Source organism: Aotus nancymaae, unplaced genomic scaffold (genome assembly GCF_030222135.1).
Source record: "Aotus nancymaae isolate 86718 unplaced genomic scaffold, 86718_ANA_hifiasm-v0.15.2.pri h1tg000115l, whole genome shotgun sequence".
Classification (NCBI taxonomy): domain Eukaryota; kingdom Metazoa; phylum Chordata; class Mammalia; order Primates; family Aotidae; genus Aotus; species Aotus nancymaae.
The window spans coordinates 4,881,059-4,899,590 of NW_026988530.1; positions in this window are offsets into that span (position 1 = coordinate 4,881,059).

The window sequence follows — 18,532 nt, forward strand, 5'->3', positions numbered from 1 at the left end:
GTGGAATTATAGCTCCAAATTTATTTCAGTAATTATGCAATTTTTATAAAACAGAAAAATATAAAAAAGTAAGCATGACAAATCAACTAGTGCTGTTTTCAAGTTTAAATACACAAATTATATTGCAATGATACCACGGTCTACTTTAGTTTTATAAAACACAGGCTAGAGAGAGTTGGATTTTCAAAACACTAATTGTGATTCAAACAAACATTGCTATTTTTTTCTTTCAGTTTTAAAGCACAAGGTAAAACTTGTAGGGAAGGGAGGAAAAGTAATAATTTTAAACATGCTTACCTCAACTAAGTCAGCTTTAGAAAATGTAGCATTTCTTTGATTTTTAATTGTTCCTGCATTACTTGTGAATGTGACCACATGACTATAGTTTATGCTATTATGTTGTCAGGCTTCTGATAATGGGAAGGAATGTTTGTTTAGACTGTGTAGCTCTTCACTTTAATTCACTCTGGCTCCAGTGTGACATGTTAAAACTGCTATCAATGGAAAATCCAATTTTCCCAGAAACACTTAAAACAACAGCAACCCCTGTGAACCGAAATTATCTCCTGTTGAGGCTAATTACCTTAGTACTCTTAGGAAAAGACTGCAAATCTGTTGCCTTGGAGGCTCTTCTCTTCCTTAAAGTACCTTTAGTAGATATGAAGTTGTATATTTGCTGATGACTCTGTTGCATCCTCTCAGTACTGGTGTAGGTGTGAGGAGAAACCCAAAAACTGAAATGACATATTGAGCCCTAAACAAACTTATTACATAATGTACGTACCTTTTCTGTTATTATAAAGTCTATGCTTAGAGAATTTGCTCCAGCAGACCATGATTTTTTAAGGCAAAAGAATAAGAAGGCTTAAGATACAAGGAAAAAATTAGAATGACTAAGTTAAAAAAGTATTAATCTGAAAATTTACATATAGCGAATAACTTACATGACTTAACAAGTAAACAATTATGTTTTCATATCTTTTTCTACCGTGTTAGGCATACCACTACTCAATCGTCTAAAGAAGCCAGATCTATAGGCACGTTATTTCCTGTATAAAATGGTGGTTACTCTATTAGTCATTTATAAGTAAAAACAACAGCCATAAAGGGAAATGTAAATACTCAATATTACTCTCCATGTCATTTTAGTTCTTGATAGCTCTTTTAAACTGTATTGTTTACTTGAGGTTAGGGTGAAATTGAGTGTTATTGAAATCAACATTAAATGGATATCTAAATCAATTATTTCTGCAACCTAAATGGAAATGTTTTCACTCCTCATTTACCACAATCTTTACTGCAAATCAATGTTTATAAATTAAGCAAACAGGATCTTCCCCATATGTCAATTTATAGCTCAAATATGGTACCTAATGACATAATATAGGGTTATTTTTAATTTATTTTTTAAAGTTTGACTTGTCTATTTTTCTCCAATTATAATTATTTACTAATAATAATTCTGCAAGTATCTAATTATTCTATAATTATCTAATCTTCCCATGACTTTCTACAGTCAAATTATTGTTATTTTTTTAAAATTTATATGGCACATCATAATATTATTTGGCCTTCAGTTAGTGTCAGTGGGACTGTAGACACATATACAAACATGGGAATTGAACTTGGGTGGCCACACTCAGGCTAACATGGTCAGCTATATGATTCAATGTATGCATATATTAATTTTCTAGATTATCATTGTAACAGAAACACAAAATTAAATTTTCTTTTAGAGAATTAAATGATGCTAGTTTAAAGGAAAAAAAAAATGTAACACAGGGGCTCCAGGAATGGTAGTTATTGAAGTCTTTGGTTACAATAACTTCACTTGAAATTTCTATGATGTGATTTTAAAATCTTTTATTATTTTTATTACTAGAACTTACATTCCATTCTAATGACATAGCAACTGCTATGTGCTTTTGGCACTAAGTGTATACAATCAAAGTAAAAACTAATTGAATCAAATATCAGTTATAGTAAGAAGAAGCAAAATTGTGACAATTTTGCGCAAGCATTTCTAGCATTAAATTAAATGTTTTGAATGAATTAATGAAACCAATATGTCTGTAACTGATACTCTGGCTAGAAATTTAAAATATGATTAAAGCAAATATGTGAGCAGAAGTCAAAAGGATAATCAGCTTATAATGCAAGTTTCCTGAAATATCCACCACATTTCTTCCACGTTCTTCCCTTGAATATGAAAAAGGAAAGTCAATAGAAACTTTTGCAACAACTCTCTCTGTCTCAGTGTAGGTTTTATCTAAAGTCATCTTAGACCCATTGCTCTGTCTTATGTTCTATTACCAGTCAGTTGTTCTCATGCTTCTATAAGAGATTTCTCTTAGAATATACTAACAAAACTTCATATCTAAGGCCTTCATGAGAGGAAGGCTGACTGATTTCAGCAGTGTGAATAGTAAGACTTTAATGTTCACAGGTCCACATATCTTGATTGTATGGACTGAATATGGTCAAAAGTCATGTAGATGTCTGTCTTGTTTTCCTACATCCTTAGATGAAGTATCACCTGTCTAAGAACCAAACTCCGTACATCTATCGGTGCATAAAAGTTACCCCACAACTTAGCAGTTTAAAACAATAAACATTTATAATGCCACACAGTTTCTGTGAGATCAGAATTATAGGGATAGCTTAACTAGGTAGGTATCTTGGCTCATATTCTGTTCTAACGTTTCTCATAAGATTACAGTCAAGGTGTCAGCCACGGCTACCATCATCTGAAAGCTTGGCTGGGGCAGGGGAATCTGTTTCCAGCTCCTTGGAGTTCACACATGCTGGGTAAGTTCGTAGTTGTTGCTGGTGGAGGCCTTTTTGCCATGTCAATTTCTCCTTAGGACTGAGTGGCCTTGCTTTATGGCTGACTTCCATGAGAGTGATTGATCCAAGAAGGAGAAAAATGAAAGCTTTCATGTCCATTCTGACTTAGCCAGATTAGAATTTACGTAATTATTTTCATGACATTTTACTGGTTACACAAATCAACTCTATTAAAAGAGGAGGAGAACTAAGCAAGTGTGGATACCACAAAGGAAGAATCACTGGGGCCATCCATGGAAGTTACCTACCACACTCCCCTAGATTTGCAGTTCTTTTTTTTATTGCAGCTTCCAAAACCTAGAATTAGAATAAAGGTACTAAAAATATGATTGTGACACCAGATTCAAGCCACGTTTCCCAATTTCCCAATTTCCCTATTTTAGTAATTTAGCTAATATTTTGTTCTGAACTTTGTATCTTGTTTCTTAAATAAGTACTCTTAGAGAAAATGGGCATATGAATTAAATTTCACTACTATCCCCCAATCACCTTTAATTTATAACTTGATTTTGCCTCTGTCTACTCAATTTCTAGTCCCATTACCACTCCTCTTGTAACAGGGCTTCATTATCTTTTGGGGTGACTGTGAAAATAGTCACCCCTTAATTAGTTTTATTCCTTCTAATGCCTGATATCACTGGTTCATTCACTGCATATGCACTGTTTAACAGAACTTTCTTCAGTGACAAAAATGCTCTATATCTGCCCTGAGCACTTGAATTGCGGCTACTGCAACGCAGAAACTGAATTTTTAATATTATTTAAATTTAATTAATTTAAAGTTAGGTTTAAATAGCCACAAGCAGCTCATCACTACCATATTGTAGAGTGCAGTTGATTCTTTCCCAAATGCCATGACTTTGCTTAAAATACCTCGATTACTTTTCATTGCCCGCTGTATAAAAGTCCAAACTCATTATTAACATGGTGCTTATGATATTTATCAATTGCTTTCAAAGGTTATTATCATTATTTGCTGTAGCCATACCAAAATATAAGAGTCCTCATAATTCCTTGAATCCATCATATATTTTCACACCTTCATTTACTTATTTTTTGCTTACATTCCTCCCCCAGTTATCTTTCTTTCCAAAATCCGTGATTTTTAAAACCACTCAAATGCACCTTCTCTATTCAGCTTTCTCTGAAACTCCAAATACCTCATGACTCCAAGTAGAATTACTTTTTAGTGTTCTTGTGCCATGTTTATATTTTTATGTTAAATATTTATGTTTTACTATTATACTATCATAGCCTGACTTGTGTTGGAGTTGTGCAAAATCTACCTGTGAGCATCTGGAGGGCAGAAACTGAGGCTTTTTCAAAGTTTTATTTTCCTCACTGCCTACCACTCAAGTAGGCTCTGACTAAATATTGAATCAGAAATAAATTCGGGCCAAACTTTATTACTCCATTCATTACTATGTAAAATAATTTCAGGCTGAAGCATTAGTTTGCACATTCAATGTTACTAGCTTCTGGATCTTGAACATTTCTATTTAAACATGCAGTTGTGTAATGCCTTCAAGTTGGCTTCCCTCTTTCCAGACTGAGCTCCTGTAGAGAGAGAGGGAGTAGGGCGGAGGTGTCTTTATGGGCATCTCAGATTTGGGAACAAAGTAGTGACATCCAGATTTTAAAAGACTCCACATTTTTGCCTTCATTTCTAGGTCATAGCAAGGATTTTCCCTAGCTGTTGTGGTATGCATAAGCTGGCGCTTAACCATTTCTTGCTCAGTGCATGTGGGCTATTGTTTCCTTCTTGTTTGATTTAGCAATCAAACATGTCATCAGAATGCAAACTAGTGTTAACAAACGCTTTTGGTAAATTTTATATAATATTGATTACCTGAAATAGTCCTGTCATGATTAATGATATATCTGGAGTTTAAATGTTTTACCTCTAAAGATTCCAAATATTAAAAAAAAAAAAGGTATATTAGGATGATTACATATATGTCTTTTTTTAACTTATTGTTTAAAGTAGTTGTAGACTATGACACATATAAAGAACCTAGAACTGTTCCAACTTTCACATTATCAGTCAGAGCTCCTAATGCCACAGTGATCATCCAAAAAGAGCCATTCTGTTTTATCTACATCCTGCCTGGGCTCAGTGGCCCCTCTGATCATTTTCCAACTTTCAGACTTTCATTACAAACATACATCATCATTCTTCATGGTGGTGTACTGAGAAAAACAGGTTAATATTTTACAATCTTTTAGAACAATTCTCTTGTTAGATGCTTGTGATATTTAAATTCCTGGATAAATACGTTTAAAATAATGTTTACGAGGGTACAGCTCAGTTCAAAAGCATTTCAAAGGGAGTATTACTTCCATTCTGAGCCATTTTTTCCTACTGATATTTTAGTGGTAGTCTTTTGTATTAGTTACGTCTCTCCTTTCACATTTTATCATAGACAGAGAGGCCAGCAGATGCCTTCACCACACTACATGGAAATCTGCCTGGATAGATCTAAAAATTCACTAAGTACGTTTTCTATCATCCAAGTCATTGCACGTGATAGTGCTGCCAAACATTCTAGCACTACATATATAACAAAGGTCCCCTTTCCTCCAGCATCCAGTGAAATTTGTCTTAGTTTCCTGAAAACTCTCACCAACAGTCTGCTCAAAGCCCAAATGCTCTCCTTGAACTTCGAGCTTCACTAACAGTCCCTGTGATGTCCTTTTGCTTCCACCTGCTACTTGGTCCCAAAGGCAATTCTGCTCTAGGATTTTGCTGGAGTAACATCCCTCTCTTCCACCATATTTTCTGAATCATTTAAACAGCTACATATATAAACTGTGAGATGTTAATGAATCGATTACTAGAGAATAATTTTTAAAAGAAAGTATAATTTCTTTAAATGTGATTTCTTATTAATTATGAAAGCTCATATTTGTTTTCTTCTTTTCTGATGACTTAGAGAGATAAATGTACACATTGTACTTCTCTCTTCTCTACTTTCATGCTGAAAAATGTGTTTGCACTGAGTTTTCATGTTTTTAAGCATTTCCTGGTGCCCAAATCCTAAATTTTACTTCCTTGACTCTACTGTCTTCCAATTAGTATTTGAGCCATAGAAAAAAGAAAGTGTTAATTTGCCTTTCTAACATTTTCCTGAAGAAATATTTTTCTCACTGCTATTTTTTATGAAACAAAGTAAAATAATCAATAAAACAGGTAGAAAACACACAAGGAAAAACAATTCTGTTAAATGTTTACAAACTCCTCAGGAAAACATTCAGCTAAAATTATAGTTCATTTCTCTCAAGAATATTACTTCTTCTCTCATTTTTCTTGATGAGAGAATTTAAAACATCTTCCCTATTATCAGGCATATGGTAAGAACAGGAAATAAAACTATTTCACTTGCTATAAACTCATGATCCACAAGAAATTATTAGAAAAACTTAAACTCAAAAAAGTAGTGATTAACTATGTTTCTAACAAGGCAGCAACTCATAAATAATCTATTAAATGAGTGTATCAGTTGATTTGATATCAAGTAAATTGAATAAATTCAATTTTTAAATAATCTCATACTGACTGATATCAGCAAAATGGTAGACTAGGAGACCATGATGCCTATCTCCCCCAACAGACACAAAAAACAGCAAAAACAACAAAATAAACAACTACACGCCAATGAAAATTGCTCTAAGAAAGTTCTAGACGATAAGGAAGGAGAAGCAGAAACCCAAGAGTGCACAAAAACTGAGGCCAGCTGCACATTAAAGAACAGGAAGCATTTTACCTGTATCCGTCAATCCCCCAGCTTGGTAGAGCAGCTCAACACCAAGAGGGACCCCCCGCAGAGAATTTGCACATTGTGAAACAGAGGGGAGTGGAAGGATGTCAGCAATCCATATCACTACCATAAAAACCTGCAACCCTTGCCACTGAGGATTCCCACAGTCTTCGCTGAGGCTGAACCCAGCTGATAGAGCTTCCCAGAGTCTATACTGCATTGCTCTCTTCAAGAAGGAGCCACTGCTGCATTTCCTACTGCTGCACTGAGCACTGACTTAGGGGGCCTGAGACACGAGCTGATATGCTTTGCTTTTTGGGATCAAGATGCCATGATTCCTTGCTCTTTACAGAGTCGAAGCTGCTACCATTCTGTTCTCTGCCCCCTGGCTTCTAAGTCACTACTTTGACTTGCTGACACAGGGACTGTGCTTCTGCTATTCTGTGCCTCACCCTATAGGGTCTGTGTCTTGCTTGTGACAAGTCATTACTGAGGTTGCCCTGCCAAACTGAGTTCTAATTTGTGGCTTTGGTTCACCATCACTAGGGCTGTACTGCCACTGCTCTCTGCCCCAACTCCTGGGGCCTGACCTGTGGTGGCAACCTGCCATCCCCTTAGCTGTGCTGCCACTGCATACTGCCCCCAAGGCCCAGGATGTGTCCTGTTATCACTGGGTTTGTGCTACTGCTGAATCCTGACCCCTGGAGCCAAGTCACCCTGGAGCTCAAGACCCCAAACCCCAGCTTCATGAACAACCTGCATACAACTCTGACTCAGACACCAGCGCCACCACTGCAGCAAGTGCACCTGCACCCCAGGCCCCAGGTGACACAATAGTTTCTCACGCCCAGCTCTGTTGCCACTCTGAGCATCTACACCCTGAATACAGGTGCCACTATCACCATGAGTGCCCCTGAACCCAGGACTTTGGTTATGATGTCTGCACCCTACATACACAGGCACTGTTGTTGCTATGCTATGTCTATGCCCTGGATTCCAGCAACACCACAGCTGCATGCATATCAGCATGCCAGATACAACACCAAGAGAGACTCCCTCAGCTAGAATTATTTCCCATAAGGGAGAGGAAAAAAAAAATTCCAGCAGACTTTGACCACAGACATCTGCAACTTTGGTTGCCAAGGACTCTCACAGCTTTTGCTGACATTGACACTGATGAAATTGCAGAGACTACACTGCTGTGCCCAACACAGAAATGGAAGTGGTGCACCTCGTTTAGTCGGCCCCTTGTAGCCATTCAAATATGACCATCTTTTTCCACTGAAGCCAGCCCAAAAGAGCTTGAAGAGGTGACTGCTTCCTCAGTTGTAAAGATATCAATGCAAAGCCACCAGAAGCATGGAAAAGTATACATGACATTATTAAAGGAACACAATAGTTTTTCAGTAACTGACCCCAAAGAAATTGAGATATGTTACCTGAAAAATAATTCAAAACAATTATTTTAACCAGCCTCAGCAAGATAAAAGAGAGCACAGACAACTCAACAACCTCAGGAAAAAAATAAAAAGAAACTAGAGCAGATACACAAAAGATACAGAGAAAGGAATCAAAACATATCACTACAAAACATAATCAAATCACAAAAGAAGACAAAGAAGACAGCAAGAGATAAAGAAAGGTACAAAAGAACTATAAAATAATTAGAAAACAATTAACAACATTGCAAAACTAAGTTCTTACCTGTGACTAATTACTTAAAATATACATGGAATAAATCATTTAATCAAAAGACAAGAGTGGCTGAATGGATTTAAAAAAATAAGACTTAACTAAATGCTGCCTACAAGAGACTAATTTTAGCTTTAGAAATACTGACAGGTTAACAATGAAGAAATGGAAAAAGATATTCCACGTAAATGGAAACCCAAACAGAGCAGAGATAGCTATGCTTAGGACAGCCCAAATGTACTGTAAGTCGAAAACTATCACAAGAGACAAAACACTCATTATATAATTATAAAGAGATCAATCCATCAAGAAGATAAAACAATTGTAAATCAGTATGAACCTACCATTGGAGCACTAAATATATAAAGCAAATGATAATAGAAATGAAGAGAGAAATTGCAAGCAATACAATTACAATAGGAGACTTCAATCCACCACTTTGAACAATGGATAGATTACTCGAACAGAAAACCAAAAATGAAAAATGAAACATTGAGCTTGAACTTCACTTTAGAACAGATGGACCTACAGTCATATGCAAAATATATGCAAATATCCAACAGTAGCTAAACATACATCTCAAGAGAATATGGAACATTCCCCAGGATAAATAAATTAAGCCACAAAACAATTCTCAGCAAATTTAAGAAGATTGAAATCATATCAAATATCTTTTATAATCGCAGTGGTATGCCACTAGAAATCAAGAATAGGAAGAACATTGAAAAATGTACAAATATGTGGAAATTAAACAACAAACTCTTGAACTAACGTGTCAAGGAAGACATAAAAAGGTAAATCAAAAAATATGTTGAGACAAAAATGGAAACACAACCTGCCAGAACTTATGAGAAACAGCATAAGCAGTCCAACAGGGAAGTCTATCGTGATAAATGCCTACAGTAAGAGGAAGAAAGGTCTTAAATAAACAATCATACTTTACACCTCAAGCAACCAGAAGAAGAACAAACTCAGCCCAAAGTTAACAGAAAGAAGTAAATAATAAAGATTAGAGCAGAAGTAAATGAAATTGAAACTAAAAAGGACAAAAAATATGAATGAGACTTGATTGACCAGATTTTAATAAGTGACAAAACTTTGACTAACCAAGAATAAAAGACATATGATTCAATAAATAAATAAATAGATGGTTAGATAATTTTTTTTTGAGTCTTACTCTGTTACCCAGGCTGGAGTGCAGCAGTGCTATCTCAGCTCACTGCAACCTCTGCCTCCCAGGCTCAAGTGATTCTCCTGCCTCAGCCTCCCGAGTAGTTGAGGCTACAGGCACACGCCACCATGCTGGGCTAGTTTTTTCTATGTTTTTAGTAAAGACAGGGTTTTACCATGTTGGCCAGGGTGGTATAGAACTCCTGACCTCAATTGATCTGCCCACTTCAGCCTCCCAAAGTGCTGGGACTACAGGTGTGAGCCACCATGCCCTGCCATAAATTTATAAATAAAAGGAGACATTACAAATGGTAATACCGAAATACAAAAGATTAGAAGAGATTACTATGAGAATTTTTGTGCCAACAAATTGTTTAACCAAAAAATGAATAAACTTGGATAGAAACATGCAATTTAGCAAGACTGAATCATGATAAAATGGAAAATCTGAACAGCCCTATAACAAGGAGACTGAACCAGTAATCACAAACTTCCCCAAAAAGAAAAACCCAGGACAAAATGGCTTCACTGGCAAATTCTATCAAACAGTTAAAAATTTAATACCATCTAACTTTTTGAAAGTGGAAGAGAAAGGGCCATATCCAAACTCATTTTATGAGGCCAACATTATTCTGATGCAAAAACCAAATAAAAACACTACAAAAAAAGAAAATTAAAGGCCAATATGTCAGATGAACATGGACACAAAATCCTCAAGAAAATACTAACAAAGATCAAGTGGAATTTATCCCTGGAATGAAAAGATGATTTAACATATGCAAATCAGTAAATGTTATGCATGTTGTTAACAGAATAAAGTATAAAATCACCTAAGCATCTCAACAGATGCAGAAAAAACATTAAAACATTTTGCATAATTCTATATTATATCATGAATAAAAACTCTCGGCAAATTAGGGATAGAAGGAAAGTACCCCAACTCAATAAAGGCTATATATGACAAGCCTACAGCTAACACCATGTTCAACTGTAAAAGCTGGAAGCTTTTCCTGTAAGATCAGAAACAAGACAAAGATCCTGACTCTTGCCATTTCTATTTAACATAGTACTGAAAGTCCAGCCAGAGCAATTAGTTTAGAGAAGAAATAAAAGGCAGCCAAATTGGAAAGGGAAAAGTAAAATTGCCTGTATTTGCAGTTGACAATATCTTATATACAGAAAACCCAAAAGATTCTACAAAACTGTTAGAACTACTGAACAAATTCAGTAAAGGGACAGGGTACTGAAATCAGTTACATTTATTATTCGCTAACAACAAACCGTCTGAAAATGAAATTAAGAAAGAAACCCCATTTACAATAGAATTGAAAAGAATGAAATAGGTGTAAGTTTAACTAAGGAGTTAAAAGATCTGTACACTGAAAACTAAAACATTGTTGAAAAAATTGAAGTAGATACAAAAAATGGACAGATATTCCATGTTCATGAGTTGAAAGAATTAACATTGTCAAAGTGTTCATTGTGCTCAAACTGCTTTCCAGATTCAATGTTATCACTATCAAAATACCAATGATATTTTTCACAGAAATAGAGAAAACAATTCTAAAATTTATATGAAGCCACAAAAGAATTCAAATAGCTAAAGTAATCTTAAGACAGAAGAACACTGCTAGAGGCATCACACTTCTTAATTTTAAACTGCAGTTGATGGCTAAACAACACAAGGATTAGGGGTGTTGACCCCCGTGCACAGTTGAAAATCCATGTATAAGTTTTGACTCCTCAAAAATTTAACTACTAATAACCCACTGTTGACCAGAAGCCTTACTCATAATACAAATAGTTGCTTAATGCATTTTGTATGTTATATGCATTTATATACAGTAAGTAAACAAGGGAAAAGACAATTATATTTAAAAAGTCTTAAGAAAGAGGAAATATATTTTCTATTCATTAAATGAAAGTGGATCATCAGAAAGGCCCTCATCTTTGTTTTCTTTATGTTGAGTAGGCTGAGGAGGAGGAAAGGTTGTTCTTGCTGTTTCAGGGGTGGCAAGAGGCAGAAGAGTTGGAGGAGGTGAAAGGGGAGGCAGGAGAGGCAGTCCATGCATGGTGTAACTTGTTTTGAAAAAAACCCAAGTATAAGTGGATTTGTGCAAATCAAACGTGTTGTTCAAGAGTCGATAGCATATTAGAGTTATAGTGATTAAAACAGTATGATACTGGCGTAACAACAGACATATAGGCCAATGCAACAGAACAGAATGCCCAGAAATAAACTCATCTATATCTAGTCAACCAGTCTTCAACAAGGATGCCAAAAATATACAATGAGAAAAAGACAGTCTCTTCAATAAATGATATTGGGAAAATTGGCTATTCACATACCAAAGAACTAAATTAGAATCTTATCTTATGCCATACACAAAAACCAACTCAAAATGGGCTAAAGGCTTAAATGTAAGACCTGAAACTGTAACTACAAGACAAAAACATAGCAATTAAGCTTCTTGATATTGGCCTTGGAAATAATTTTTTGAATATGATGCAAAAGCACAGGCAACAAAAGTGAAAATAAACAAGCGGGACTACAGCCACAAAGCTTCTGTGCTGCAAAGAATACAGTCAACAAGATAAAAGGGCAACCTATGGATTGAGGAAAATATTTGGAAAGTATATATCTGATAAGGGGTTATAGCCAAAATAAATAAGGAACTCATACCACTTAATAGCAAAAAATAAACAATAATTTGATTTAAAAATGGGCAAAGGTCTGAATAGACATTTTCCAAAGAAAACGCACAAAATGGCCCACAATAGGTTTCCAGAGTGTAGTGCTATCACGTTTGCCTGACAAAACTACCAGCAGGTATATGAAAAGGTGCTCGACATCACTAATCACATGCAAGAAATACAAATCAAAATACAATGAGATATTTTCTGACACCTGTTAGTATGGTCTTTGTCAAAAAGACAGGAAATGATGTATTGGTGAGGGGTTGATATAAGAGAACTCTTGTATGCTATTGATTGGAATGTTAACTGCTATAGCCAATATGAAAAATGGCATTTTCAGGTTCCTCAAAAATTGGAACTAGAACTACCATATGATCCAGCAGTCTCACATAAGTATATGTTCAAAGAAATGAAATTCATATGTTAAAGATATATGTGCGGCCGGGCGCGGTGGCTCCTGTAATCCCAGCACTTTGGGAGGCCGAGGCGGGTGGATCATGAGGTCAAGAGATCGAGACCATCCTGGTCAACATGGTGAAACCCTGTCTCTACTAAAAATACAAAAATCAGCTGGGCATGGTGGCGCATGCCTGTAGTCCCAGCTACTCAGGAGGCTGAGGCAGGAGAATTGCCTGAACCCACGAGACAGAGGTTGCGGTGAGCCGAGATCGCGCCATTGCACTCCAGCCTGGGTAACAAGAGCAAAACTCTGTCTCAAAAAAAAAAAAAAAAAAAAAAAAAAAAAGATATAAGTGCATTCCTATGTTCATTGCTGGATTATTCACAGTAGCCAAGGTATGGAAACAACCAAAATGTCTATTGACAGATGAATGGATAAAGAATATGTCATATATATATATGTATATATGTGTACATATATATACACTGGAATACTACTTAGCCTTTAAAAAGAAGAAAATCCTGGCATTTGCTACAAGGTAGATAAACTTGGAGAAGGTTATGCTAAGGGAAATAAGCCAGACATGGAGAGAGAAATATTGTCTGATATCACTTAAGTGGGATCTAAATATAGTTGAACTTAGAGAAACAGAATAGATTAGTATTTGCCAGGAGGACAGGGGTGGTAGAAATTGGGAGGTGTTGGTCAAAGTGGAAAAGCTTTCAATTGCAAGATGAATATGTTCCAGAGATCTAATTTACATCATGGTAATGACAGTTTAATAATAATACGTTGTATACTTGAAATTTAGTAAAATAGTAGATATTAATAATAAATAAATAAATTCATACCACATATCAAAGGAGGAGAAAATATCTCTGAAAACCATCAATAGGTAATGCACCGATTATTATCTTCTAATAAATTTCAGTGAGAAAGGAAAGAAAGGATACTCATGGATTTCAATGCCATAAAATTTTGAATATATTTTATTTTGTGTTTCTGGAATCATGTGTTAAAGGGATTTTATTTTCTCTAAGGTCTCATAACACAGTCAAGACTTTTCCAATTACTTTCATTTCATCTGGATCACTTACACTCAGGAAGGATTTAATGTTTCAATAATAATAATTGGAAACAAAAAATGTCACCTATAATTTAATCTTCTTGTTTGGTTCTATGTTGACTTTATATACGGTTCTCTATGCCTCTCCTGATTATCTATTACTGCATAACAAACTGCATTCAAAATTTGAGGACTTAGAATAGTTTGTTTACGATCTCGTGTGCCAGAATTTGGGAAGGACTCAGCTGGGCAGCTCATTTCTGCTTCTCATGGAATAAGCTGGTGTAGCTCTACAGGTCTGGAGAATTCACTTCCAAGGTGGCTCACTTCCACGGCTGGCGGGTTGGTGCAGGCAGCTGAGTAGGAGCCCTGCTGGGGCTGTTGTCCTGGGTCTTGGTTCCTTTCCATGTTGGCTTCTCCTATGGCAGTCAGGTGTCTGGAGCAAGTGTTCCAAGTGGACAGCGCATAAACTGTGTGTCCCTTTTGACCTAGGATCTATAATACCAGAAGGGTCAGAATATCACTTGTACTGCATTCTGTTGTTCAAACAAGGCTTACTAAACTCAGCCAAAACTCAAGGAGAGGGAAACTGAACCCTACTTCTCAATGAGACATGCAGCAAAGACTTTGCAGACATCTTTAATTTATCACAATGACAGAACATAAAAGAAAAAATTTTAGATGAGGACTTGAAGAAAATTGTCTAGCTGAGTGGAAGATAAATATTCCTTGAATATATCTTCAATGCCCACCCCTTTTCAACACTTTACTGCTTTCCATATATGTCCTAATTGTAACTACATGTTTTCACTATTTTAGTTTTCCTGTCTCTATTCTTTTTCCCACCAATAAGCTCCAAATATTAACCTTTCCAAAATACTGCGTTCCTCGGGTCTTTTAGGATCTCCAAGGTTTATAGGATAGAAACCAATTTTACTAGCTAAGTCTGGAATATAAAAATTATCACATTATGAAAGTATTGAAAGTCCTCGAAATCTGATTGAAAACTAGATCTTCTTTCCATGCTTATTTCACACTACTTTCCTCTTATTCAAGCAAATTAGCTCTTCATTTTAGCTTTTTTTTTTTTTTGAGACGGAGTTTCGCTCTTGTTACCCAGGCTGGAGTGCAATGGCGCGATCTCGGCTCACCGCAACCTCCGCCTCCTGGGTTCAGGCAATTCTCCTGCCTCAGCCTCCTGAGTAGCTGGGATTACAGACACGCGCCACCGTGCCCAGCTAATTTTTTTTTTTTTTTTTTTTGTATTAGTAGAGACGGGGTTTCACCATGTTGACCAGGACATTTTAACTTTTTATGCATGTTCTTCTCAGTCTGATTTTGGCATCTTTTCTCATTCCACAAACTAAAATGTCCATACTTTTTCCAGATTAAAGCCCGCATTGTCCATGACAACTTAAACACTGGACCCTATTTTTCTCTCTTCTAAAGTTTCGATATACCCACCTCTCAACAACTGCACTCAACCTCGTACTGTTGTAAATAAACATTATTCACCAGAGCATAACATCTATTTTACTAAATTATAAGTTCCTTGATCACATGAGCCACTTATACTTATTTTTGTATTCTACATTTAGAATAGTTGCTGGTACGTGGCAGGGACTTAATAAATATTTGTTGAATTTAATGCATACTTTCTTTTTGTTACTTTTTCTATACCTATAAAAATATGCCTATTTTAATGTATAAATGATATTCATAAAAACATTTATAGTGTTTCTAATTTCTTTTTTTTTTTTTTTTTTTTTAAATTTATTTATTTATTTATTTTTTTAATTGCATTTTAGGTTTTGGGGTACATGTGAAAAACATACAAGGTTGTTGCTTAGGTGCATACGTGGCAGTGTGATTTGCTGCCTTCCTCCCCTTCACCCATATCTGGCATTTCTCCCCATGCTATCCCTCCCCAATTCCCCACCCCCCCGCTGTCCCCCCCACTCCCCCACAACAGACCCCCATGTATAGTGCTCCCCTCCCTGTGTCCATGTGTTCTCCTTGTTCAACACCCACCTATGAGTGAGAACATGTGGTGTTTGATTTTGTGTTCTTGTGTCAGTTTGCTGAGAATGATGGTTTCCAGGTTCATCCATGTCCCTACAAAGGACGCGAACTCCTCGTTTTTAATGGCTGCATAATATTCCATGGTGTATATGTGCCACATTTTTCCTGTCCAGTCTATCATCGATGGGCATTTGGGTTGGTTCCAGGTCTTTGCTATTGTAAACTGTGCTGCAATGAACATTCGTGTGCATGTGTCCTTATAGTAGAACGATTTACAATCCTTTGGATATATACCCAGTAATGGGATTGCTGGGTCAAATGGAATTTCTATTTCTAGGTCCTTGAGGAATCGCCACACTGTTTTCCACAATGGTTGAACTAATTTACACTCCCACCAACAGTGTAAAAGTGTTCCTATTTCTCCACATCCTCTCCAGCATCTGTTGTCTCCAGATTTTTTAATGATTGCCATTCTAACTGGTGTGAGATGGTATCTCAATGTAGTTTTGATTTGCATTTCTCTAATGGCCAGTGATGATGAGCATTTTTTCATATGCTTGTTGGCCTCATGTATGTCTTCTTTTGTAAAGTATCTGTTCATGTCCTTTGCCCACTTTTGAATGGGCTTGTTTGTTTTTTTCTTGTAAATCTTTTTTAGCTCGTTGTAAATTCTGGATATCAGCCCTTTGTCAGATGGGTAGGCTGCAAAAATTTTTTCCCATTCTGTTGGTTGCCGATTCACTCTATTGACTGTTTCTTTTGCTGTGCAGAAGCTGTGGAGTTTGATTAGGTCCCATTTGTCTATTTTGGCTTTTGTTGCCAATGCTTTTGGTGTTTTGGTCATGAAGTCCTTGCCTACGCCTATGTCCTGAATGGTTTTGCCTAGGTTTCCTTCTAGTGTTTTTATGGTGTTATGTCTTATGTTTAAGTCTTTAATCCATCTGGAGTCAATTTTAGTGTAAGGTGTCAGGAAGGGGTCCAGTTTCTGCTTTCTGCATATGGCTAGCCAGTTTTCCCAACACCACTTATTGAACAGGGAATCCTTTCCCCATTGCTTGTTTTTATCAGGTTTGTCAAAGATCAGGTGGTTGTAGATATGTTGTGTTGCCTCCGATGCCTCTGTTCTGTTCCATTGGTCTATATCTCTGTTTTGGTACCAGTACCATGCTGTTTTGATTACTGTAGCCTTGTAGTAGAGTTTGATGTCTGGTAGTGTGATGCCTCCTGCTTTGTTCTTTTTGCTTAGAATTGACTTGGCTATGCGGGCTCTCTTTTGGTTCCATATGAAGTTTAAGGTGGTTTTTTCCAGTTCTGTGAAGAAGGTCATTGGTAGCTTGATGGGGATAGCATTGAATCTGTATATTACTTTGGGCAGTATGGCCATTTTCATGATATTAATTCTTCCTAACCATGAACATGGAATGTTTCTCCATCTGTTTGTGTCCTCTCTTATTTCGTTGAGCAGTGATTTGTAGTTCTCCTTGAAGAGGTCCTTTACGTTCCTTGTTAGTTGTATTCCTAGGTATTTTATTCTCTTTGTAGTGATTGTGAATGGCAGTTCATTCTTGATTTGGCTCTCTTTAAGTCTGTTATTGGTGTATAGGAACGCTTGTGATTTTTGCACATTGATTTTGTATCCTGAGACTTTGCTGAAGTTGCTTATCAGTTTCAGGAGCTTTTGGGCTGAGATGAGGGGGTCTTCTAGATATACAATCATGTCGTCTGCAAATAGAGACAATTTGACTTCCTCCTTTCCTAATTGAATACCCTTTATTTCTTTTTCTTGCCTGATTGCTCTGGCTAGAACTTCCAGTACTATATTGAATAGGAGTGGTGAGAGAGGGCATCCTTGTCTAGTGCCAGATTTCAAAGGGAATGCTTCCAGTTTTTGCCCGTTCAGTATGATATTGGCTGTCGGTTTGTCGTAAATAGCTTTTATTATTTTGAGATACGTTCCATCGATACCTAGTTTATTGAGGGTTTTTAGCATAAAGGGCTGTTGAATTTTGTCGAAGGCCTTCTCTGCATCAATTGAGATAATCATGTGGTTTTTGTCTTTGGTTCTGTTTATGTGGTGAATTACATTTATAGACTTGCGTATATTGAACCAGCCTTGCATCCCCGGGATGAATCCTACTTGATCATGGTGGATAAGCTTTTTGATGTGCTGTTGTAATCGGCTTGCCATTATTTTATTGAAGATTTTTGCATCTATGTTCATCATGGATATTGGCCTGTAGTTTTCTTTTCTTGTTGAGTCTCTGCCAGGTTTTGGTATTAGGATGATGTTGGTCTCATAAAGTGTTTCTAATTTCTAAATTAAAATTATAATTGTTAAAATCAGTCTATTGTTGGAAATAAATATTATTAATACAATAGCAAAACTTAGGCATAGATGCTATCTGAACAGAATAATCCACTATGGTAAGATTTTTAATGACTCTATGGACATGTTTACAAAGTTTCTCTCTTAGTTTAAATGCATCAAAGGCAATATGGATTCATAGTTTCCATTTTCCATTTGTTAATTTATTAAATTAACAAATTCACTTTCACAACCCACCTTTACACAGGAGTGCAGTAGTCTTATTAATTTGGTAGTGTTATAGAAATATTTCCATATTTCAATGATTAAGTTGGAAAAACTACGAAGTGTAAAAAAGAAAAGGAGGCAACTTTAAGATAAACCAAAAAGTTAGATAGGAGTCTGTTCATTGTAATATGTTTGAAAAACAATATTTTAAAATCTGTTTTTTTAAATTTAGTGATTGTTCTTTCTCAGTTGCTTTTTCAGTTACAATATAAAATTATTTAATTTTATAAACATTTTGCCAGATAATCCTATATCAACATATCTTATATAAGCCATGAAAGTACTTC